The 19,491-nt window shown below is 39.9% G+C and overlaps 1 protein-coding gene across 6 annotated transcripts in view; it reads left to right on the top strand.

Annotated features, from left to right (window-relative positions):
* Positions 1 to 19,491, top strand: part of PPP2R2B (protein phosphatase 2 regulatory subunit Bbeta) — a 208,051-nt gene that overhangs the window by 176,581 nt on the left and 11,979 nt on the right. The gene's annotated exons all lie outside the window — the stretch shown is intronic.

The raw sequence follows: 19,491 nt of genomic DNA, 5'->3' as shown, positions 1-19,491 counted from the left end.
GGCCATCAGGCTTACTGTGTTAAAATATATATATATATATATATATATATATATATATATATATATATATATATATATATATATATATATATATATATATATATAATATATATTTGTATGTATATATCTGTGTAACTTCAGTATTGAATTGATTTATCATTGTAGGATTTTACATGTATTTTTTAGAAAAAAAAAAAACTTTCCTCCTCTTTCCAGCAGTCTATAGATAGCTCAGCCCAAGGCACATAGGTCTACAGTAACTGCAACCTCTTGACAGCTAAGTGGCCGTGTTGCCTTTCCCTGTCAGAACTGTAACATTCAAATAGTAGACGACCAGCCTTGTTCTGTAACACTATATACCTCCAGAAGAATAACATGAAAGACCAAAAGGAGGTCATGGAGGAAAGGCAGCGAGCTGTTTTGCCTGCATTCAAATTCACCAAAGGGATGGATATCATCTTGGAAGGGTTCCACATAACAGATGTGACTACTGAGCCTGAGCTGCTGGAATGAGCCAAGTGTGATGAAGCTCATCTTGCCTGTCCTGCCTCTATTCCCCCGGGTGACAGCTTGCTGAGAGATCCTGCTAAGTCACACATACACACACAACTCTGCTTAGACATGCACATCAGAGGGAGCACACTGTTTGTTCTCAGATGCTATTCAAGTCTGCTATAATTCTATTATACCAGTTCTATTGTAACAATTCCTAATTTACATGGCATATTATTTATAAATGCTTCTAAATTGCTAATGGAAGGATTAATGTAAGCTCTTACGGTTATAGAAAAATAGGTCACTATATAGATAAATGGTATCCGCTTTAAATGGATGGATCAGCTTCATTGCTAGAGGCGAGGGTATGGCAGGGCAGTGACCGGGTTCTAGGTGTCTGGGTCCCAACAGACCATTGTTGTTTGGCTGGGATGGTTAGGAAAGGGCTGTGGCTGTGAGCTGAATGTCTGCTCAAGTTGAAGGAGTTAATGAATGTTTTTATTTTAAGAATGAAAAATAAAGCCATTAAAGATCTATTATGTATATGGCTAGCCTAAAGGATAGGTTTACACACAGTGGGGGAGATTTATCAAACATGGTGTAAAGTGACACTGGCTCAGTTGCCCCTAGCAACCAATCAGATTCCACCTTTCATTCCTAACACACTCTTTGGAAAATGAAAGGTGGAATCTGGTTGCTAGGGGCAACTGAGACAGTTTCACTTTACACCAGTGGGTTTGCAGAAATTACTGTGAATGTCCCATATCTCCAAATGCCATATAGAAATGTTTTGAAGCTTTATCCTGATATTCCTCCGAAAGATGAACAATGATTTCTCAGATGATGATCATGGGGGTATAGGATAACTTGAAATTGCACAAATTGCAGCGACCACTGAACTGCTTATTCTTGTATTGCTTCTTTTTTGTCCACCCTCCCCTTTCCCCATTGCAGTCTTTTATCCCTATTTTTAGTCTCTATTTGTCAGTTTTCTCTAACCTCTGCACCAGAGTGGATGGAGACTAGGTACTATGGGGGAGATTTATCAAACATGGTGTAAAGTGAACCTGGCTCAGTTGCCCCAAGCAACCAATCAGATTCCACCTTTCATTTTCCAAAGAGTCTGTGAGGAATAAAAAAAATGGAATCTCATTGGTTGCTAGGGGCAACTGAGCCAGTTTCACTTTACACCATGTTTGATAAATCTCCCCCTATGTGTTCCATACACAGCACAATGGCAAAAGGGACATGAAAGAAGTTTTTCATCAAGGATTAGAAAAAACATGGCTACTTACAGCACCATGCCTGTCCTCAGGTTGTGTGTGGTATTACAATTCTGCTCCATTCACTTCAGCATGCTTCAAGGGGATAAGTTTTATGTTGTTGTTGTTTTTGTTTTTTTACCACTGCCCATCCTTGGTTCCTTACTGCAGTGTGCAGACAAGACTGTTATGCTTTCACTGTGACCTTTTATTTCTGGACCTTTCTTCACCCCTTTCTTTGGATCCCAGTGACCTGAATTTTTAAACATAAGATAATCCTTTAATAGTCCCACCATGGGGAAATTTAGTGTTAGAGCAGCATATATATTACACATACAAAAAGCTAAAAGGTAAAGTAAAGGCATTACGATTAAAGTAGACAAAGAGAAGAAAAGGTAAAAAAGATACAATAAAAACGTAAGACTATTTTAGTTCTTTTTGTGGAGTGATCTCTGCATAGGTCGGTGTTGGTTGTACAGCCTAACCGCTGCAGGAAGGAAGGACTTCCGATATCGCTCCCTCTTGCACTTAGGGTGAATTAAACTGTCACTGATAGTACTGCCCACTGCTATCACGGTCTCGTGCATAGGATGGGAGTCATTCTCCAGTATGGAGCTGACCACTGACAAAATCCTTCGCTCCCCCACCACCTGCACCATTTCCAGGGGGCTTCCAAGGACAGAGCTGGCCCTTCTGATCAGCTTGTCCAGGTTGTTCCTATTGCAGCTTGATATGCCGCTCCCCCAGCAGGCCACTCCGAAGAAGATGCCACTACAGAGTTAAAGAAGGTCCTAAGAAGTGCCCCCTGGACTCCAAAGGGCCTCAGCCTCCTGAGCAGGTAGAGCCTACTGTGGCCCTTTCTGTACACTGTGTCCATGTGATCAGCCCAGTCCAGCTTATTATTGAGGACCACACCCAGATATTTATACTTGTTCACTGTTTTCTACAGATTAATAGCTTCAATTTCAGAACAAATTCTTGAAACACATCTTCGTAAAACAGTCATGTGGTGCTCAATACCCTGAGACAGGGCATCATAATCTCACCACTTTTACAGTTCATACCCCCATGTTATAGGGCTAGGAAGGGATCCTAAGTGATGAACGGTCAGTACAGAGATCTGTGTATTTGTCAGCTTGCTCCTAGACTTGAGCTCTGGGCTCCTGGGAACCCAGCAATGCCCTTGTGGAAATGATATAATAGCAGACAAGAGGTTCCTAGAAGGCAACAGACACCTGGTCTTTTGAGAGGAAGGACTCTCTTAGAAATGCCTGATGTTCTTTGTCACCTCAGGAGTGTTGTGTGTCCTCACAGAACAGCCTGGCAGGTGGTTCCTGTCTTAATGTGTGAAAGACTCAATGTTATCTCATGATGGGAATTATTATTGGAAGCCTGACCTTTCATCGTCTTTTGTGTAATGCGGTGCAGCATCACATAGGACGGTCAAAAACATCATGATACTACATCTTCAGCACAATTCCTCAATACACAGTTGCTGAAAATGCTGCTGGGCCATTGTAGGTCAGAAGATAAAAAAAAAATAAAGCATTAATTCTTCATTTACTATGAACGGACATGTTCTGTTATTTGAAACCTGTTTTTTTTCCTTATTCTGTTCTTAAAGGGGTAATTCCATCTCAATAACATGAGGTTAGTTAATGGAAAGATCCGAAGCAAAGTGAAAAAAAAAATTGCTTTGCTGAAAGTAGTAGTAGCTTGGATGCGGCAGATGTGGTAGGTAAATGTACAATTACAGAATAGAAACATCCCTGGGATTAATGTATGTCCTAAAATGATAAAGGAAATATTGTAGGGGGCAGATCTATATATATATATATATATATATATATATATATATATATATATATATATATATATATATATATATGGGTGCGTGCATTTGCCTAAAGTGTCCTTTAGGCAAAAACACCCTGCCCCAAATTCAACAGGAGATGGGGAGATGGAAAAGAGCAGAGAGTTGAATGGGGCAGATGGGTATACCCCTTTTTAAAGAGTCACTGTCGTGTTTTTTTTTTTTTTTTTTTTTTTTTTGCAGAAATCAATAGTCCAGGCGATTTTAAGAAACTTTGTAATTGGGTTTATAAGCCAAATCTGCCATTATCTGCATGTAAAAAGCCTTTTCCCAGGTCCCCCCCCCTCCTTCCTCTTTTTCATCCACTCTGAAAAATCTGAAAATTGTGACTTGTTGCAGGAGACGTCCCCTGTCTGCTCTAGGGAGAGGGGAGGGGGGAGGAGGAAGGAGGGAGTTAGCCGGCAGCAGAAAGCAGATAACAGAGGATTACAGGCACGGAGCTGGGTGACAGCTGTAATCCGAGCTCAGACAGGTCACTGGTGACTGTCACAGGAGATATCCCGTGAGAGATTTGTAGATTAACTCCTTGTTGTCCTGTTTTTGGTCTTTTCTTTAGCTCTCTCCATAGGAGAACAATGAAGACGGGGGAGAGCTTCAAACTGCTTTTTCATGATAAAAATGCATTTTTCGGATAATAAACCCAATTACAAAGTTTCTTAAAATCGCCTGGACTATTGATTTCTGCAAAAAAAAAATTCACGACAGTGACACTTTAAGTTTAATCTTCACATCATCTTTTTCATTTTTTTTCATGCAGTGTAAAATTATCTTTTACACTGCATGTGGTGTACGTGGCAGACATATCCATGATCATTCATACATCTAGTATTAGTAGTATATGCATCAGTATATATTTATAGTATTAAAAGGCATAGTATAGTACAGAAGGATCTGTTAAAACAGATCCTTACTGAATCGATCAAATCCTACATCCATGGGAATTTACAGGCATGTGAGACACTAGTCTTGGTAAATATGGATTACAGTAGTAGTTTAACCACAATGGGGGAATATACAAAGTATGACAATGTTTGTGTGTTGTGTGACATTTCCGGAATTTTGCTTATTAAAGGGAACCTGTCATGCCTTCCAAGCTGCCTGAACCACAAGTCATCTGAGTGGTCCCTGGTGGCTTCTCCCTACTTCACTGGCCTTGATTGATAGATCTCTCCCTGTAACCAAACAGACAGAGATCTATGGGTCAACACTGGCAGGGGCTAGGAGAAGCCTTTGGGGACCGCTCAGATGACTTGTGGTTCAGGCAGCATGAAAGTCATGGCAGGTTCCCTTTTTTAAGATAGCTATAAAAGTAAAGATTTTTATTCAATACAAGGAACGTTCACATTTTTTCAATTTTTATCATTCCTGTAGGGCAGGGAGAAAGGGACACGCATGTTATTCCCTACGGAAAATTGTAGCATAAGAAATACCAGTTTATATTCCACATTCCACATCATAGGAAACGCTAGTTTACCACTAGTGACTTTCACACTGACTGTGAGTCAGATTTGTTTCTTTGTAGCAGTACGCATAGAAGTTTGTTACCCCTCATGTTTGTCTATAGGATATGTTGAGAGGTTTTATCTAACACTAACACTAAATGTCATGATATTAATCTACCCCAGCCATGGTGGTAAGAGTCTAAGAGAAATTAGAACTTTCCAGTTTTGAACAGTTACTTTTAGTTACAGTGTTACCTATCCAGTGGCTGTAAATGTGTGCCTCAGTGGTCATTGAAACTTGTCACTCATGTTAAAACTGTATCAAAGGTCGGTAATGCTTGGACAGATACAGAAGTGCTCCTACCATCTAGACATACAGGAGACCAAAATCTTCTAGATAGATCTGCATCTATATATACACTTAATATATTTGTCACACCCTGAAGGTTTGTTGGGTGTAGCTAGGTCATTGCACAGACCTCAAATTTACATTTTTTTCCCCTTCTGGAAAATGTAGCATTTCTCTTGATAGGTTAGTGTCCCATTGTCACAGCTGTCAGATGACATGGACCAAAGTGCAGCGAGATAAGCCCATTTCCAGTCGTGGCAGTCAAGGTGACATCCTCTAGGGTCAAGACGAGAGGATAATTTATAGATTAGTTTTGAGGCTGAAAACCCTCTGTAGTGGGTTCATTTAAGTAGTGTGATAGAGATCACAATAGACTTTCCTAGTAAATTTTCCACAACATTGAATTTTTGTCGGCTGTTCTGATAGCTTTATCACGGCACATTGCTTTTTGCAGTAAAAGATAGAGTTGTATGAAATTAGAGAAAAAGGGTCTGCTTTTCCCCTCATAAGTACTGTGGTTTGTAGGCCATATCACCTCATTGCCATTCTTTTAAAGGAGCAATGATGTAATACCAAACAAGTGTATTGCTATTTATGGAAAGGGGGTGGGAGCAGATCTTAATCTCAGAAAATCTCTTCATTATAGACTGTCATTTTCTCACTCGTAACTACTGACTGCCTGGAAAACATGGATACAACCATAGACTGTATCCATGTTTTCCAGGACGCCCTAGGACTGCATCCAATATCTTCAGCCACCGGTAATCTTAAATATTCATCCGGTGCTCTGCAGTGATGAGAGCCGGAGGGACATTACTGCAAAACACTGCCTTTTATAATCATAAGAAGGGGCAGGGTGGATCGGTGCACTACTGCCTTTTATAATCATAAGAAGGGGCAGGGTGGATCGGTGCACTAAGTGGTAGTCCCACCCCCAGTGCACCCCACTGTCTAATATACATATTGATTAAAGCGAAGATTTAGCTAAAGAGGCGCTGAAGATGAAAGTAAGAAGACTACCTTCATTCTCAGCATCCCATGTCTTGATAGATAGATAACAGCAGGTTAGTCAACTTACTGCTGTTAGCTTCCCTTCCCTTTAAATGACAGGACCCTTCAAACTTGTTTTGTGTCATCTTGATTCATGCATTTGCTACAATATAAAGAAGCTAGGTGACATTCTAGAAGGGGCTATTCTATCTCATACATAATATATAGACAAATACAAGACATAAATGCAACAACTGCAGGCCAGAGTGACTGCATTAAATAAAGAACCCCAGAGTAGAGGCATAGGGACCACAGCATCTTCGTATAGATTTATTAGATATACCACTTAAACATAGTAGAACTAGAAAATAAAAATCGCTGAGTGGGCAGCATATGAATATTTATTAACTGGAATCAATACAGTAGTTGGTGGGTGGTACTTAGGGACACTGTAATGCCCCTATTTGCACAGAATAACCTAAAGGGTAGCTATAATGTTTTTTGGGTGGCAGGATATAGAAAGAAATCTGTATCTGGCACGTGCCTGCCTCGGGAATGCGTCAGGAGCGGTGTGGCAGGTTTTTTAAAGGCATTTCTGCTGCTGAAACGTTAAAGTTACCCTAAAATTTTCATATTTCAATAATGACAACACAGAAATTAATTAAAAGGTCTCATAATGTTCATTGTCAGGGCTAGGCCGCAATACCAAAAGGTTAACATGGGCAACCTTGGGGAGTCTCTTAGATGGGAGTCTGAGTTTTAGCTTGTCACCACTCATAAATAGGTATATAGTGCCAAATTTGTACCATGTTTTCAGCTTCTATGCACCAAAATTAAAAATGCATTGCTATTTACACACCAGGAAAACAGATGGCATGATAAGCTCGACTAGAAGGTTTTTAATTATTCTCCCCCACATGTAAATTACATTTTGATTTGAATCCAGTAAACTTCTACTAAAATCCTATGGATGTGTCTCAAAAGGTATTTTTCATGTAAAATTTTTAAAAAAAATAGCTTTGTATTGAGCAGTTTCATAGTTAATTTTTTTCCTCAGAATTCTATAAAAATGTTTTGAACTTAGAAACGATTAGATTCCTAGGACCCTGAACAAAAGTTTTGCATATTTAGTAGTTACAAACACCATTTTGTGCACATAAAGACTAAAGATAATTCCTAATATTTCAAGATGGTCATATTCTCGATTTCCAGAGTCAAGATCTTTAGTTAAATTATGGCTCAATTACAAAAGAAGCCCAGAAATGTTCAGTTTAGCCTTGTCATCTTGGTGACGGATTAAACGAAAGCATTCTTTCCACTGACATTCTTCCCCACACTAATGCAATGCTATTATTCTTTCCTCATTATTCCATGGTCGTCATTCCACCTACTGCCAAGGCCTCTGGGGGGACGGCAGGATAGTGACAAGACCCTGACAAGGCCAGTCCTCTAATCTCTGCTGCTGTGACACCCTGTACGCTCGCCAATATTGAAATCCTTCTCTCCCCATGGCAGGCATTGTGCCGGACCAGTTTTTGGCAGGGACAGAATCAGAGCTAAAGTAAAAATAGTGTGTGAAGTCATTTAGATGTCTGAGCTGAAAATGGGAAGAGTTGTTTAAGCCAACTACAATACTAGTAAAGGTTTGCCGCAAAGGTTCTTTTGATTTAAGGACACTGCCTGGATATCACGCATAAATAGAAATGGGTAAAAATATTGGAGTAGAAAGGTTATTTATACAGCAGAACAAATGCAAAGCTACAATTCATTCTTGCAAGTGCCTCCTGTGAATAGACAACTCTTACAACCAGACCTGCCTTGTATCAGCAGGGAAAACCTGCCGAGGTTCACTGCTCTTGTCCCATAGTGTTTCCGAAGTCCAGTAGCCAACACATTTATTATAGCCTTCTAAAGGCTTCACTGTTCTGGTGCCAAGCATGCTGCAAAGACCTCCTGGACATTGCTTATGTGATGCTGCAGCCAGTCACTTGCCTCTCATGTACATCGAGGTCTACAGCGGAAAATAGAATGGTAACAGCAGTGAAATTTTCTCTAAGCAGGTTACAATAGTGGAAAACCACTCTGAATTACTGAATTTTCCTGCGAATAAGACTACTTTTTAACCCAGGAAAATTTTCTATAAAGTCAGGGGTCATCTTATAGGGCGGGTGCTGAAAAACTTCTGAATCGGACTGGAGAATCTGCGGTCGCCGCATATGGTGGTGAGTTAAAAAACAGCCGCATCCCTGCCATATGCGGCAACTCTATGAAGGTCAGAGCAAGTGGCAGGCATCCGGGTATGGAAAAAAGTTACGGTATAGTGGCGCTGTACCCAGAAAAACACCGCTCTAGTAGGAGGCTCAGCAAGTGAGCGCTAATCTAGCAGATTGGTGCTCATTTTCACTGCTCATTGGGCCGTGGTATGCTGCGTTTACACGGAGCGATAATTCGCCCGATCGTACGATTAACTATTTCGAAGTAACATTTTTTTTAAGATCAGCTTTTAGACTGAGCGATATATCGTACCGAAAAATCGTTTTGCGATCGCTTAAGCCTATCTCGCACATAGGTTAAATCAGTGAACGACTTTTTACACGGAACGATCTGCAAATTTTTGCGAATGATTTAAGAACATGTAAGACCAAAATGAACAATTTCTCGCTCGTCGTTTGATTTACATGTATGATTATCATTCGCATTTGATCGTTATTGTGCAAATTCGAATGATAATCGTTCCGTGTAAAGGCAGCATAATGGTATGTTTTTACACAGAGATTTAGCTGACAGATTTTGGAAGCCAAAGCCAGGAATGGATTTGGAAACAGGAGAAACCTCAGTCTTTTATGACCTGTTAACTGTATATAGTCTGTTCCTGGCTTTGGCTTCAAAAATCTACCAGATAAATCTTTGTGAAGGTATCCTAATAGACAGCAACCAACCACAGCTCATTTTTAGATGCGAGTTGTAATCGGGCACATTGTGGTGCAAGACACATTGCAACCAATATTCATCTCACAGGTTAATAAATCTTGTCCCGTATCTATAAACCCAGTGATAAAACTAGGCGAGTATTCAACATGTTTTGGTAATAGTGTCCTCCAAATAACAACTGTTTTGTTAGATTTTTGATAACTTTGTTCAGCGTAGAGCAAAATATGCAGCAAAGTGAGATTGCTCACATAGATGTCAGAGAAACAAAAGTGGCAATCACCCAGTATAGCAGATTCTTTATAGGAATATATCAGCAAGGCATAACAAGTGTCATCCCCAGACAGAGTGGCAGCCATTTTGTATCACAGCGCTGCTTTTGGCTCACAGCTTTGTATGAGCTGTACAATGTAGTCACCATAATAAAAACTTTATCCAAGAATGAATCCTGTATTGCTGTAATTAATACTTATGAAGTGAGCTCTCAGTCGGGAAGCAACAGCCCTGCAAAGAAATCAATGGAGCAATTATAAATTTCCAGCGCTTGGCTCTGTACTAATTAGATGTAGAAATGAATCACTAGTCCATAAAAGTGGAAAAACCCTCCAAGGTACATTGTGTCCACTCTGAGTTGTCTGAATACTAAGAGGGGGAGGCAAGAGGTGAAGGAAGAAGCACAAGTATTCCTGATGGACTTAGAATTGTTACTCATTAATTTTATGAAGCTTTGCTTAGTTTTAGAACTTGTGAGCATTACCACCAGTGTTAGAGGCAAAATCGACTGATAAGCTACAGGGATCCGGGGAACCCTGAACTTAAAGGGAAACTGACAGCACTAATATGTATAATATGTATATATCCATGCTGCCAGTTTCAGCAGCCTGAAGATACGGCAATGGACAGAGTGGGGCGGCAGCTGAAAGTGTCTCAGACCCGACTCTGTGACAGTCAGCCCTGAATATAGAACATTATTTTTGTTTGTTTGTTGTTTTGTTTTTAGCAAAGTGCCAGATCACACAGGAGCAGTGGAGGTATCTATGCACTGCTGGTATAATCGGCAACAGGAAACTGGCAGCACGGATATACATACAGTATGTCTGTTTCCTTTTAAGTAACTAGGGAATGAGCTGCACCCATTTAAGTTAATAGGCCTGCCTCAACATCTCATCTCAAGACTGTCAGAAGGGTAGTCTCAGTCTTCTGTTTAATTCTGTTCATTAGCCCTGTTGACTCATTTTTGCGTCTGCCAGCAGCAGCAGCGACCGCACAGTGATCTGTTGAGGATTCCTAAATAAAGGTACATTGTTTTTCTTCTCACCCATTCCACTTGGCTTTTTCTTCTCACCCATTCCACTTGGCTAAGTCAACCCCAGCCAGGACTGCTCCAACCAGGCCGCACCTCTGAGCCAACTCCTCCAGCTGCCTTCAGGTCTCACTGCCAAAGTCACTGTTTAGGACTCACTATTAGAAATGAGCGAACCTCGAGCATGCTCAAGTCCATCCGAACCCGATCGTTCGGCATTTGGCATTTAGCGGTGGCTGCTGAAGTTGGAAAAAGCCCTAAGACTGTGGAAAACATGGATATAATAACTGGCTGTATCCATGTTTTCCAGACAACCTTAGAGCTTCATCCAACTTCAGCAGCCACCGCTAATCAAATGCCGAACAATCTGGTTCGGATGAACTCGAGCATGCATGAGGTTCACTCATCTCTACTCACTATCCAACTCTGGGCAACCAGACCCCTCTCGGCTAGCTACAGGCTCACTAGGACAGGGATTTTTCATGTCTGTCCATTTAATACAATTTTGTCTGTCCATTTAATTGCAAAAGACAATATGCTTGATACAGACACATATACATACATACATACATACATCTGTTAAGGTGAATGCGGATAAAATTATATGAATGCAAATTTTAGTTTTCACATTGTACATTTTAAAATCCTTCATCTCTTCAAACATGAGCCAAAACACCCAAAAGCCATATAGTACATGTCTTTACAGAGAACATCTAGTCCGTATCACAATTTTTTTTTTTTTAGTCCATTCACAGAATGGAATCTTTAACAATTGTATGGTGGGAGAATAACTCATTGTTTGATGCAATGGTGCATTAGAGAAAATCTGAGCCTAAAGAATTATTCCATTCTGTGAATAGACTAATAAAATTGTCCAAAGATTGAACTTTATATATATATATATATATATATATATATATATATATATATATATATATATATATATATATATATAAATACTTCATTAGATTATTACTCACTGATAAAATATTAAAATATACCCTGTTTTAATTAAATGCACATAATTTACCAATAAAGAACAAAAGCCCAAATCAAAATGGCATCATAAATCTAGGAATGAAATGACAGTCCTACCCCTCACTTGTTAATGTTGAGGAAATGTCTTTTTGGATAGGGGCAGGGTTATCCATAGGTTTCATCCCCGGCACCCCCAGCACCACTGTCCCTCCAGACAAAGCTACACCACTCCTAGGATCCCTAGTTAACCGTAAATACCACCAAAATTGATCAGTAGTGGGGGAAAGAGGTGTAACATGTATGGTGTCCTCTACACATATGTGATGTACAAAGATCCTTATCATCCATCGTATTCATTGTGCACTGAGGAAATGACTTTACTTTCCACAGTATTTTCCCTGAATATAATTATCACACGGGAGAAGTAACCTTACCACCTTATCTGAGATATCTTATCAAGAATAAACCATTTCACAGAAATATTTTCTTTGACATTTTGTTATATTTTTGATGTAAAGAGGATGTCTGGTATGATGAACTGATGATGTAAATCAAGAACCTCATCTATACCAAGTATAAAATTGAAGGGATATTCCTTTTTATTTACATATCACTACAGTAGCCTCTCTGTTAGAAAGGGGAATATTGGGAATCCAAGCTTACAGACACCACAATGTGATATTCTGCCTGCCTACCGTCAGGACAAATTAATTTAAAGTCTCTAAACTACTATAGTGAGCCAAACCACAGGTCAACATTTTACAGTACCAAGGAGATGTACATTGTGAATGAAGCTGGCTCCATTCATAGTGTAGTGGCTGTGCTGGGTTACTGCAGTTTAGCTCCTTTTATAGTGTACAGCACCCCACCAATCAGAAGTTGATTGGCATCGGCCATAAGTATCTGAGGTCCAAGGAAATCTGAATGCAGATTTAATCACTATCAATAGCTGAAATTCACAACAAAAAATCTGCAATGGGTTAGGTACTTGAGGAGCCTACACCTACCTGTACACAGTCTCCCAGTGTCCTGTAGCAGGGTCACTGACTACAGTGCCTTTAATTCTGAGACAAACTCATCTTGGGAGTGATAGCCTGCTCATCCAATCACTGGCTGCGGCTCTGTCCTGTCTCAGTGATTGGCTTAGAGGTGTAAGGGCCCTATTCCACAGTAACGATAATCGGCCGGATCGGCCCCATTTGGGCCAATTATCGTTCGGTGAAATAGAGCGATCAGCTGATCGTCATTGGCTGATCGTTCATTTAGGACCAGACCTAAAATCATCATTCCCCCACTGCGCATCGCTATGGTTGAATAGCGGTGCGCGGCGGGCGACCGACGATTTGACAAACAGCCCGAGCACAGACAGGCACGTATAGGTTCTTTATTATTTTTAAAATTATAGCAGCGATATATTAAAAGTTGTGTAACAACGGATAAACTCTTTCATAGGCTGATCCCTGGTGACAGATTCCCTTTAAGTGGATGCCATTGTAGACTATGGAAGACTGATCCATTAAACTGAAACTATCACCCATAGACTATAATGGCATTATTTAGCTGATAAGTCATGAAAAAGCATACAAAGAATGCACCAAAAGGATCCCATCCTAAAGTTTGCAGTTTTAAGGGCCACATATAGTAAATGAATGTCATTATTATAGTGCAGTGCTATAAATGGTAGAGGGCCTTTTATTGGAATTACATTGGGACCCAGAAGCTCCAATGGCAGATATCCTAGGGATATTTAAAATTTTTGGCATGCTATAAATACAAATTCACATTAAAAAACCTATGTAGGGTACATTGTGCCAGTCAGAATGTTGTGATATTTCCAGTCAGTATCCAGGGAAACCATGTTGACTGAACACTGTCACAAATCATCAGCTAAATGGGTTATAAAATATAGCATTTTCTAATGTGTAAATCTTCATTGCCATCCTCTAAAATTTGCTGTTTTTTATTTCTTTATTTTTTTTTTTGTAGCTATGTATTCGGTTTGTAAATCTATTTCCCATAAAACAGCTTGTTACCGCTTCTAAGAATGAGCAGTAGAAAAGAAAGGGCTAAATGGCGCACTGATGGGATCACTAACTGCTTGCTTACTATGAAATACGCTCCTTCTATTCCAATTAAATACAGCCATTCCCGGTGATCAAATATTGTTGGATTTCCTCTGGAAAATAGGGACTAATTGCATTTGTTAGTGGCTTATTTTATTTGACAGCTTCTTAATGTTTTTGATGTGACGTGTTAAACTTGGTTACCCCTTTATAATTGCTCCATAATGCCTCATACGTGCCTGCAGGTTTAACAATAAGTAACTGGCCAGGCATCTCTTGTGTGTGTTTACATTCTGCCCTCACAATATTCCCACCAGCTCTTCACTTACCATAGAGGAACAGCTGTCAGCCCAGAATCGTACAGTCTGTGCAACAAAAGGAATTTTTGTAGCTCTACTTTCTTTGCTCTCCTCATCTGACGCAATTTTACAAACAACATAAGGAAATCTAAAATGAGTAGTAACACATTGCATTGTGTTGATCCTAAGGTACAGTTTGTATTGTAGTCTATACCTGCCATTCCAATTTTGCAGGCTTCAGAGCTGGAATCTTGCGGTATATCTCTGAAGTCTCCACAAGAGGCACTATACAGTAATCTGATGTACAGTGTTGCCTGAAAGTTTGTGAACCCTTTATATATTTTTTTTTTATTCCTGTCTTTGACCTAAAGAGGAAAATGATCCAATATCACAACTGAGTAAAAAAATAGCCCGTCTATGGGAGAGTGCGCTCTCCTTCGCAGCCGCTGTTCTCCACTCAAAGAAGTGACGTGTCACATATTTGAGCGGAGAGCGGCGGGAGCGGAGCAGCCCGCGCTCTCCCATAGACGGGCTATGACCCGCTGAGACAGGCAGGATTCCGCAGCCTGAATTACTCAGTTTGAACATACCCTAACTGCTTAAGGGTCCTTCCACAACATTTCTATTACATTAAATATGTTGTGCGACAAGGACTCCTTTTTAAAGGGGTATTCTCATAATCTAAACTTTGTTTGGTCATGGAGAATGCAAAATTTAGCTTTTTGGCCTCTTTGTCTCCTTGTATAGTCGACAGCTCATTTCCTAAGTTGCCACTGTGAAAACAGTGGCTGAATTATGACGTGTCTCAAGTGGCTGGGATCCTTGGGAGCTGGTACATATAGTAATGACCAAATGTAATAATTTTGACTAATTTTATTTCATTTATTTTTATTTACAAGCGTTATGTGTGCGCGGGGGGGGGAGGTACAGGCAGCTGTCGGAGGAGCTCCCTGGACGATAAAAGCCCATAGGTGATATCGGCGTTCTGCTGCCACCACTCCTATTGCACAGATTGATGCCAGCAGATCGTTGCTATGAAGGTTGTTTCTGTTGAAAGACAACAATCAGCAGACATTGTGACAAAGTGATTTTACGATTTTGGCTGTTAAGGCTGATGATCGGCCAAATACAGTCTGCTAGAGTTATACTGTACTTACCTGTTTTTTACTTATGTGCTATGGGTTTTAGGGTGAAAGAAGCCCTTTATCAAGCTATAGACAGAGATAGACAGTCCATAGTTTGATAACTAGTTCTTTCACTCCAAAAAGCAGAGTTTCTGAAAAAGTGACTGACAACGGGATTTCGTTAACCAACCCCCCCCCCCCCAAAGTCAAGCTTCACTAGTAGGGCCTTGTAGATAACGCTCAGAAATATTAGCTCTTACAGACCTGACACACGTTTTAATAAATTTGAATGGATGTCTTTTTAATATAAAAATTTTCCCTAAAAAATAAATATATGGCAGGCTGCAACTTAACAGCTGATCACCAGGAGGGTTCAATTCACTAATCGCTGGAATCAATACAACAAAGATGTCTTTGTGCGAAGAAAACCCCTTAAGCTTTTTTACGTTTTTACTTAATAATCATCAATTTTAGTTTAATTGAAATGCAAAATATAAGCTAAAAAAATCAGTATAATGGCCATAACCTGAATTCCTATACTTCACACAGTGTGTTAGCTGTGCACTAAACTGTATAATTATTCCGTCCCACATCCCACAAATCCTGTTTTAATACCCGTTAATGTGAGTGACGGATAATTACTTTCAGTTGTTACAAGTATCTGCCGACTTAGGTTCTTGTTAATCATGCAAATGCTTTCATTTATGTTGGGTTTTATGAGCAGAAAAAACTGATTACGGAAATTAGGATCTTTCCGTGATATATTTTCTGCCGTAGTAATAGAAAACATCTAGATATAGCAGCTAAAAATCATAAGAGCATACAATGATAAATTTTAGATTCTAATATAGTCCAAAGGCTGCAAAGAACCAAAGTAACCTTTTGATATTTCTGTTTTCATCTGTTCTGATGTGTATAGCGCATACATTATTCACAACAGCTATTTCACATTTGGTATGAATGGGCCGCACGTTCCAAATCTGGAGCCTGAAAGCAGAGTGCTTCATTGAAATTAAAATTCCCTTTGAGCTGCCGGTTGCCATGGTTAGCAGAGCCGTTGTATTGCTAGGAAATGGGGGCATGAAATCCCTTTCAATGGTTGTTAGGAAATCAGCATAAATCACATACCTTCAAATATGTGCTTACACTTCCAGTTTTGGCTGGGAGTCTATCTGACGTTCAGCTGACTGCTGTGACATGGGATTTTCAATAAGTACTTTGTTAGTCAGCTGGAAATGTGGTGGAGTGAAGTCATTCCCCCACTGACAGGCTTGATCTTCATTTAATGGTCTACTCTGGCTGAACGGAGGATGACTGGTTTTTCTATAGGGATGCTCCAAATTTCTGTAACGTTTACTAGAGATGAGCAAACCTCCTTTTTGTTCGTACCTGAACGGTCTGCATTTGGTTGCCAGTGGCTGAAGAAGTTGGATGCAGCCCTAAGGCTGCCTGGAAAACATGGATACAGCCATAGGCTGTATCCAAGTTTTCTTGGACTCCCTACTTCTACAGACATCGGTAATCAAATGCAGAGTGTTCGGGTTTGGATGAACCAGAGTGTGCTTGAGGTTTACTCATCTGTTCGCCCCCTTTTTAAAGTACAACTTCAAACATATTTCTGTGTATGCAAAGATGTGTAATGGTTGTCTGGGAACGTTGTGCTGGACTGTTCCTGTATAGCTTGTGAACTGGCACCACCACACCAGGTGGGGAATATTTAGTGGACTATACTGTACACGCATTGATTATCTTGATCTTTGGTGCATTAGGACAAATATAATACTTTAGACAAACAACTAACTTTTCAATCAAAAGCATAGTTTAACTACATAGACCAAACTAAGGGTCCATTTACACAAAGAGAAAGATTATCTGACAGATTATCTGCCAAAGATTTGAAGCCAAAGCCAGAAATGCATTTGAAAAGAGGAAAAAAATCTCAGGCTTTCCTTTATGACCTGATCTCTGTTGATAGTCTGTTTCTGGCTTTGGCTTCAAATTGTTGACAGATCTGTCAGTTAATCTTGATTTGTAAATGGACCCTAAGGCAAGTAATTGTGGAGTAGTGTTAAACTTAGGGTCATTTTACAGGGGCCAATGGGCTCCTGATAATGAATGCTGATCCCTATGATTGGATCACGTTTATAGAGCCTTTAGATGGCTGGTGTTGAATTTCCTAAAATTAGGGCTATTACCCAATCCTGGATTACCATGCATTTAATGCCATCAGAAGATAGAATATGCTAACCAAGATATTTTACCCATTTATTCATCTACGTGTGGAAATTAGGTAGCTTTTGCCAGGGTTGTATATGGTTGTAGGTAAACTCCCAGAGTGTTGTGTGTGTTAGACACACTGAAGATCCTCTAACCTGAGACACTGGAAAAATGTGATGCAATTTTAGACTGTCTAGTATAAGATTACAATAAGTATTAGTTAAATTTTACCTTGTATATGATCGCTTTTGCTTTGAAAAGTTCACATTTTCTAGTATTCAGATTTATTCCTTTTTTTAAATTATGTAATTGATATTGAGGATGCCTATTTATTATGCAGATCTGGAGCCTGGTGACATTATAGTCTTTGTTTAAAATTCACTACATGGTGCACAGTTTTGTTGAGCATTGACTTGAAAATAAAAACCCAATTCCTACTATGCTGCTGGATGTGCTCCCAGCATTCAGCTTTTAATGGCTGACCTGGAAAAAACCAGGCTGATTGTATCACTGCTCAGTCGATGCCAGCTTTAACACAGAATGGTGTACAGATGGAACGCGAGTTCATAGCTGAATACTATTTTATTGTTATTATTATAATTTTATATAAAGTTGTTTTAAATTGACTTCCTTACGGATTATGAATTCCAGCATACATTAAGAATCTTGCTGGTTGGTTCCAAAATCTGTCCAACCCACCCCTAACAGGATTAAATAGCATTGTGTCTGCAGAGCAGATGAACAATTTTATTTTCCTATCAATATGAAAACAGTAACTGCACAGAGTGTACCACCCAAAAGGGCATAAGAGGTTAGGGTACCCTTCCTATAAGGAGAAACACAGACGTTATGGTGCATTTACACAGAAATTTATTTGACAGATTTTTGAAGCCAAAGCCAGGAATGGATTTCAAAAGAGGCAAAATCTCAATCTTTCCTTTATGACCTGTTCTCTGTTTATAGTCTGTTCCTGGCTTTGGCTTAAAAAATCTGTCAGATAAATCTTTGTGTAAACGCACCATTACTCTAAAGTATGCTGAAGTGTATTGATGATTGTCCTCCCTATTGCCTCTTACACCCCTTGAGGATGCATTTTTTTTCTTTGTTTCCCACTAGAAAGGTGCCCATACACTGTCTCTACCGATCTCCCTGTACCCATAATCGTTTGGCACAGAGACCCATTAAAGAGCCTTGAAATATTTTTGCCAGACCACAACCACCTCTAAGAGGAAGATGATGCCTCTGCAGATAGCTTTTTTTCATCAGTACAGAGCAGAATACTGCTTGGCCCAGACAGTAAGCATTAAAGCAACTCTGTACCCACAATCTGCCCCCCCCCCCCCCCCCAAAACCACTTGTACCTTCGGATAGCTGCTTTTAATCCAAGATCTGCACTGGGGTCCATTCGGCAGATGATGCAGTTATTGTCCTAAAAAAACTTTTAAACTTGCAGCCCTGTGCCAAACGGGAGTATCTGTGCCCTAACTTTGCACCACCCCTCTGTCCCTCCTTCCCACAATCCTCATCATTAGGAATGCTCCAGGCAGATTGTCTCCTATTCCCCACCTGTTTAGCCCGGAACATGGGCTGGATCGTTAACCACCTGTGCAGCATGGAGAAAATGTTCCAGTGGCATTGCTAATGATGAAGAGGGTGGGGAGGAGGGACGGAGGGGTGGTGCAAAGGTAGGGCACAGATACTCCCATTTGGCACGGGCTGCAATTTTAAAAGTTGTTTTTTAGGACAATAACTGCATCATCATCCGAAGGTACAAGTGGTTTGGGGGGGGGGTCAGATTGTGGGTACAGAGCCGCTTTAAACTAAATTTTGAATGCCTAGTTTAACACCTATTTGCACAAGTGGGTATTTGTTTTGGCTGGCGCTGTAAGCGACCTAATAGTAGTTATTTGCACATAATGATTTTATCTAAATAATCCTTTCTAGTCCTTTTGTTTGGTTACTTTTAGTAATGTGTTGTATTGAGTATCGATCAAATGCTTTATATTTGCAGACTATTTGTTCTAATGACCAGCAGTTATTTGTAAAAAGATACATCATCCTGTTTACATTGAACAATTTATTATCTTACACACTTACTTGATTGCATTAGAATATGCTTGTGTAAATTGCCCTTTTATACATGGCCAGTAATGGAGATTTTTTAAATA

Source organism: Dendropsophus ebraccatus, chromosome 1 (genome assembly GCF_027789765.1).
Source record: "Dendropsophus ebraccatus isolate aDenEbr1 chromosome 1, aDenEbr1.pat, whole genome shotgun sequence".
NCBI classification, from domain to species: domain Eukaryota; kingdom Metazoa; phylum Chordata; class Amphibia; order Anura; family Hylidae; genus Dendropsophus; species Dendropsophus ebraccatus.
This window is presented reverse-complemented; position numbering and strand designations above follow the sequence as displayed.